The 7,223-nt window shown below is 34.7% G+C and overlaps 1 long non-coding RNA gene across 1 annotated transcript in view; it reads left to right on the forward strand.

Moving 5' to 3' along the window:
• Positions 1–6,034: 6,034 nt before the first annotated feature.
• LOC116216931 overlaps positions 6,035–7,223 on the forward strand; it is a 103,829-nt gene continuing 102,640 nt past the window's right edge. Inside the window, exon 1 of the long non-coding RNA XR_004160639.1 lies at positions 6,035–6,243. This is a non-coding gene — a long non-coding RNA (uncharacterized LOC116216931). The remainder of the gene's footprint in view (positions 6,244–7,223) is intronic.

Raw genomic sequence — 7,223 nt, forward strand, 5'->3', positions numbered from 1 at the left:
TGTAACAACGTGCCCTTACACATGAGCAATAACTTCAATATTTGTTATGATTATTCCATTCCAAACAATGCACCAAAGTTCATTTCTTCTGTGAATGTTTTATTATCTTTCTAAAAACTTTAAATGAGCCTCTCCACCCCAGCAGGTGATACTCTATCTTCTGAACTCAGCTCTTCCATTGATCACAGAAAAGCAAGGCAGCAGAACTTATTATATTTTTTTCTTTTCCTACAAATCCTGCAGTGATAAGCAAAGCAGAAGCATTTTCACATAGAAAAATGAAATCTTACTAAAACTTTGAGTTCTCTAAGTTGTTATGTTTTTTTGTTTTTTTGTTTTTTTAAATTTGCATGTTTCTTGATAACTACAGCTGGTAGAATCCAAATATAGTTCTGAAGCAGAAATAAATGCTAAAACATAAGCACAGATCTTTTTTCAATGTAGTTTAACAACTGCAGCTCAGCCCTACTGAGGCTCTGTCCTCAGCTCAGTGCAATTTTATGAGAGGTTCTTCAAAGTGTGATTACAGTATTATACAATGAATTTCATGTGAAACTATCATTAGTTCCCTTAGATGTTGATAGCATAGATTAATGCTTTAATTCATCTTTCATATTGAAAATAAATGAGCAGCAGAACTTGAATATGTACATGAAAATTGAGAAAAATATATATGAATTTGAATTTTCTTACTGAGTTTAATGAACTGGAGAAGCAATGATTTACTCAATAATTCAAATAAAACTATATTTTCCATAGCTATGACCTGTTATTTCAAACTTCTGAAGGGAAAATATGAGACTGTTCTTAAGAGAGATGATAGGAAAAGAAAGGAATATTAAAATGCATGCAAAGCTGGCATTGGCAGTAACATTAGGTTTATATTATTCCCATGGAAGTATGAACAAATGCTAAATACGCTGTCCAATATTCTACAAATATATTTATCCATTAAAAATATCCACTAAAATAATAATTGCTGAAAATTGGTGGTTTGAAGTAGTTGATATGTTCATTTTTAAAGCTTGGTCTCTTTTTCTGATCCTTGTTTGTGAGCAGGTTTTTTTCAAAACAAATGTTAATTGTTTAAAAAATCAAGTTATTGAAATAATTTTGAACTCTGAAGATCATGTGTGGTTTGGTTGATATTGACTGCTGGAGGTTGGGATTTCGTGGTAAATCAGATAAATCCCACAGCAGTAAGCCCTTCTAGCACAAACACTTCTGTGTGTGGATTTTACTTTCCTTCTGCAAATACTGCTTCATAGTACTTTGAAATTAACTTTGCACAAATGTGCATGCCAATAAGTTAGTCACTCAAATGTTCATGAAAATCAAACACCCCAAAGGATGTGAGCATGGCCTAGGAGAACTGATTTAATAAAATCAGCTGAATATTCAGCTACACTCTTTTCCTCAAGAAAATTGTTATACCATGGACAGAACCTTAATACGGACAATTTTGATAAGTACCTCTGCTACTCAAAAGTGATGTCTTTGCCTAGGGGGCCTCATGCATTCAATCACAGCCAGCTTATAGGGAGATTAAAAAAAATAGGTGATTGAGAACAGCATAGCTCACCTGAAGTAAAAATATCTGCATCTGCATTCTTAGAGCTTGAGTGAATGCATTTGCAGTCACTTCTGTGTCGTTCCAAAGCCTTTGGTGTCCATCAAATGCAGATTTCTCTGTTTAAATAACAGTGGTGCTATCATGCATCCAGTCTTGACTCTGGGTTCTACACTGAGAGTTTTAATGCGTTCTGATAATATTCACTTGGAAAACCTTGGCATAGTAACCATTTGTAAAGTCCTGTTATTTTGCATTTATCATCAGAAAAAAGCAAATGGTTTCCTTAACTAAATTTGCTTATAATGAGTTCATGCACCTAAATGTTTACTCCAGTTTTGTCTTGCACATGTTTCAGCTTTGAGATCTTCAAGATTCTCACTGTAGTCCTTTTCCCTAAGGATAAAAAGAACTTGTCACTAAAGTATACATATTTTATTAATATAGCATCTGACTTGAAGACTGTAGCTTATTCTGCTATTTCTACATACATAATAAGGTAGTTTAAAAAAAAGAAAAATAGAACTGATTTTTTTCAAAGTTATTCATAAGATGATGACTTGTGTGATGATGAAATCTCAGCACTATGAATGGAATGCGAAGTACCAGTCCAAATTTAATTTTCTTACATAAGCTGAAGATGTCCAATAATAAAACACCAAGATTATGTTTTAATGACAAGAAGATATAATTTGGCAGCAGATATGACTGATCCCAACAGAGTTTTCACTGCATAGGATCCCTTGATTTGTCCAAATTACAGCTAGGACCAATAAAAATATGGGATTTGCCAGGACTATTTGTAGTGCAAAATAATCTTTTGTTATGAAATAGGAGGATATAGAGTGTTATTGCTTTATTATTCCCAAACTGCTCTTCAGATTTTCTTGTCCTTCATAGTTGTCCAACTCTTACCACACAGATTATTTGGGAATCTGAAAGTGAAAACAGAATGCAGATACCTGATATATATATATATATTATTTTTTTAAATATAGGCATAGCTTTATGTTGTGGTTTAATAGGATTTAGAACAACAGCTTGAAGCTGCTATTCAAATCCCTATATAATTAGTACATTTCAGTTTAGTTAAATATGCATTAAAATTTGGAAGTATCATGAACAACTTTGTATTTAAAGTCCAGATATTAAATTAGTTCTTCATCTCCACAGAAAGTAATAATGTGAATTATTATTATATGATATTTCACGTTGTCATTCAACATCTGGGAAATCCTCCCAAACTATCACCATGTTTCCTATATAGTGCTGAAAGGAATGGCAAATATCTGGAAGGATTTATTTCCACCTGCACATATTTCTTCTATTACCTTTTATTTTTCCCAAGAATTTTTTTGTAGAATGTAAATAAGGACTAAGGTATAACCCCTTGGTACCAAACTTTATGTATATATATATATATTTATTTTATACTTTTTTTTTTCTTTTTTTAAGGCTTGTGTGAGTTTTTAAATAGAAATCTTACAGAGAGCTTCTGCTGTTCAGCCCATATGTAACTCCTTTTTAACATTGCTCTGAAATAGCAACTGCACAGATCAATGAAAATAGGGTTAAAACAAAGTCAGAGGCATGGTGGATAGAATTTGATCAAAAACCTGGCAAAATAATATTCAAGATCATATAATTTAACAGACAAACAGTTTTTTCAATGTCTGTCATGCAGACTCCTTTTAACAGTGACAGGAGTGACCAACCAATTTGTTCTGGTAGAGGAAGCTGTTTCAATGATTTTAATTCCTGTGTTGCCTTCTAAACTGGAATAAAACTAAGGCTGGTGTTTTCTGACCTCTTCAGTTGTGATGCCAATTATATGCTATTCCCATTAGAATGCATCTGCATTCCACATCTGCAACACTGAGACCACAAAGAGTAAAGGTAACCTGGGCATAGCATCAAAAACCACTTTAAGAATGGATTGCACAGCAACACACTCTTGTTGAATGCTTGAGAAAGATAACATATGAATTTAGTAATTTATCAAAAAGCTTTTGAATTCTAAATGTGAGATTAATCTGGTATTGAGAACCATTGATTTTGCATTTTGTTTTTCAGTATCTGTTCGGTGTCTGATGTAATAAGGTCACAAATACAGGAAATTAAACATCGTTTTGAAAAGCTGTTGTGTTACTTGTTTCCTTATGGATGACAATTCATAATCACCCATGCATATGAATAAAATGCTATGGATGGCTGGCCTGAATCATGAAGATGAAATCTTGCCACAATTAAATCTTTTAAAAATAAAGAAATTATAATAAAAATCAGTGACTGAAATGCTGTATTTGAATCTCACTGTATTAGAGATTAGTATTACTGAAGATATATCTCAGAATAACTGCAAATGTGTGAATAATCTTTGAACAAGCACATACAGCTCTTTTTAATTCACTTCATACCAAGTCATCATTTTGATTTGATAGTGTTGTTCTATCTGGAACATATTAGCCAATATGGTATCTGTTGCTATATTCTTTTTAGATGACACGTACATACTTCAGAGAATCTGTCAAAGTAGATTATGAATTCAATTCAAACTGCCTGGGCTTTTTAATTTTTTTTTTTTTTCTTTTAATGTTAGCTGTAAACTTGCCAATAAGACATGACAAATAATGTTTCTCATATATGTTCAAACAGTAGGTGGCTAGAAATGGCTTTATTGCTAAACTATTAACACATGTCATCGAAGAGAGAGATGAAATAAAAGTACAATCTGTTTATCAGAGAGAGTCCAGACATGGAGGCAGAAGCAGTTATAATTATAGAAAGATTTCTGTTTGAAGAGAAACTAAGAAGAATAGGCCAGAACAAGTATAAAAGTAGGCTTAGCAAAGAGAAGAAACAGCATACATGAGCTGATCTTGTCTGGATTTTACACTGAGGGCAGGCTTATGAATTGGCAGTTCTTTATTCTTTAACTTCTACTTACATGGTTGAGACTATCCTCAATTCTGTTAGAAAAGCTAAGCATTAGAGATGAGCCAGGTCCTAAAAGTTACAAAGGGACAAAACTTTTAGAAATAATTCATCATTTGTCTTGTATGACATTTTTGTACATTCTCTCTAATACCTGGATAGTAAATTTAGACTGTTTCTGTGAGATGACATAATAATTTTTCTTTGCTTGTGCTGTAGGAAAAAAGAAGTACCGTAATCCTATATAGCAGATAGAAAAGTACTGAAGCAATTGTGATTGCTAATCTGCCTGCAGTGCTTGAAATTTTGTAGAATGACAGTTAAATGTAGTGCAGAAAACCTTTCATGCCAGTAAGAAAATGGAAGTATCATTGTATGAATTTTCATTGCATGCTGCATTTACCTAGTGTTTTCCATTGTTTGAACAGTTAGAAGGTGACCTTGATTTCCTAGATTTAAGATTTCAGTAGTTTATTAAACTGAATTCTAATGAATGCTGCAAGCACTATCAGCACAGTATCTGTTAGCGTGTAACTCCTGCTAGCCCTCAATATGGAAAGATAGAGGGTCCTTAAAAATATGTATATATTGAATGTGAATGTCATTCTTCTGTCTAAAAGACATAAGGACATTCCATACTTAGTTAAAGGAAAATTAGGTTTCTAGAATTATGTTCTCTGTATATAACTGTAACGAGACATGCTATATTCTAGCAAATGTAACATTTCAGTGAAATTATATTTCACAGCTAGTTACTAAATTCCCTTATGCACAATGCAATTTAAAAAAATGGGCCTATCTGTGTCATACTGCTCACCTCAGCAATGTCTGTTATATATATACTTCCAGGCTACCTTTACTTGCAAGACTATTAGTTGAAATTTCAGCCATCACAGTCTATAAGTTTAGTCTAATAGTCTGTAAGTTTAGCCTAATACTGCAGAAGCTTTTTATATTTTTTTAGTTGCTATTACAGATCATAACTCTGCTGTGTATTGTAAGAGTCTTCTAACTTTTAAAGGTCAGAAAGGAGGGAAATCGGTGGGATTAATGAGATAGAATCATAAAATGGTTTGGGTTAGATGGGACCTTTAAGATCATCTAGTTCCACACTCCCTCTGGACCAGGTTGCTCAAAGTCCCATCCAGCCTGGCCTTGAATGATTCCAGGGAGGGGACATCCACAACCTCTCTGGACAACCTGTTCCAGTGTCTCACCATCCTATTAGATTTAGTCTAAATATTAAAATTTCTTTCTGGTATCTAGTTTAAATTTACCCTCTTCCAGTTTAAAGCATTTCCCTTGTCACTACTTGCCCTTATAAAAAGTCCCTCCCTAGCTTTCCTGTGAGCCCTCTTCAGGTACTGGAAGGCCACTATAAGATCACCCTGGAACCTTCTCTTCTCCATGCTGAAGAGCCTCAGCTCTCCCAGCCTGTCCCTGTAGGGGAAGTGCTCCAGCCCTCTGATTATATTTATCATCCTCCTCTGGACCCACTTCAACATCTCGACGTCCTTCTTGTGTTGCAGGCCCCAGAATTGGACGTGATACTGCAGGTGGAGTCTCACAAGAGCAGAGCAGAAGGGCAGAATCATCTCCCTGGACCTGCTGGTCTCACTTCTCTTGATACAAGATACTTCTCTTGATACAAGCGATACTTGTTGCTGTCAGGGACATCAATATGACTTTACTGATGATGACCTGGAATATATGATTAATCACCTTGATGTCTGCAACAAGTAAGTTGAAAACATCCATACACTGAATGTTCAGCCAGGAGACAAGAAGGACCTAGGGAGTCCTGATAGTGACCTTTCAGTATCTGAAGTGAGGTTGTAAGAAAGAAGGGGAGAGACTTTTTAGCAGGGTCAGTTGTGATAGAACAAGTGGAATTGGTTTCAAACTAAAAGAGAGAAGATTTAGATTGAATATAAGGAAAAAATTTTTTTACTCTAAGGGTAGTGAACCACCCAAACATCTTGGTCAGAGAGGAGGTGCGTGCCTCAACCCTGCAGATATTTGAGGTACAAGCTGGCCTGGACTCTGAGCAACCTGATCTAGCTGCTGGTTTCCATGTTCCCATGCAGGGAGCTGGACTACAGGACCTTAAAGGTCCCTACTAACTCAAATGATTCTATAATTCTGTGGTTCTATCCTGCTCCTAAATATACCACAGTTAAGTAACAAAACATGATAGAGGGGCCATTAAGGGAAACATATCTCAACTTTTATCAACTATCAATACTAAGAGAAGGCACCGTGCTGGTGTCTTGCCTTCCTTTTTGAACCTCCTACACGAGGGGATGGAGAGCTTTTGTGCCCCAAGGAAAGCTTCCTTAAAGGTCTGCCAGTTCTGTACCATACTCCAGAATTGTTGATCATAGTGTAATTTAAATTCTGGTGTTCTGGTGTGTTCCCTTTTTTTATGAGTACAGTTCCCTAGTACCTGTATGAATTGACATCATTTAAAATTAACAACCAAGTGTACTTCCTATAATGTCCAATCACTACACTCAATATTCACTGAAAATCATTTAAAAATTCCTAAACATGAAGAACAACATCTTTTACATGATGGAAAGCATATTTGGTCAAATTCTCACATGAGAAAAATAGAAAATATTCTTGTGATAGAATAAAAGTCTGTTAGATATTTTTATGTTTTGGGGTTGGGTTCCTTTGAGATATTTTAAAATAAAGCCTCATTCCTGATCCATTA

Source organism: Meleagris gallopavo, chromosome 9 (assembly GCF_000146605.3).
Source record: "Meleagris gallopavo isolate NT-WF06-2002-E0010 breed Aviagen turkey brand Nicholas breeding stock chromosome 9, Turkey_5.1, whole genome shotgun sequence".
Classification (NCBI taxonomy): Eukaryota; Metazoa; Chordata; class Aves; order Galliformes; family Phasianidae; genus Meleagris; species Meleagris gallopavo.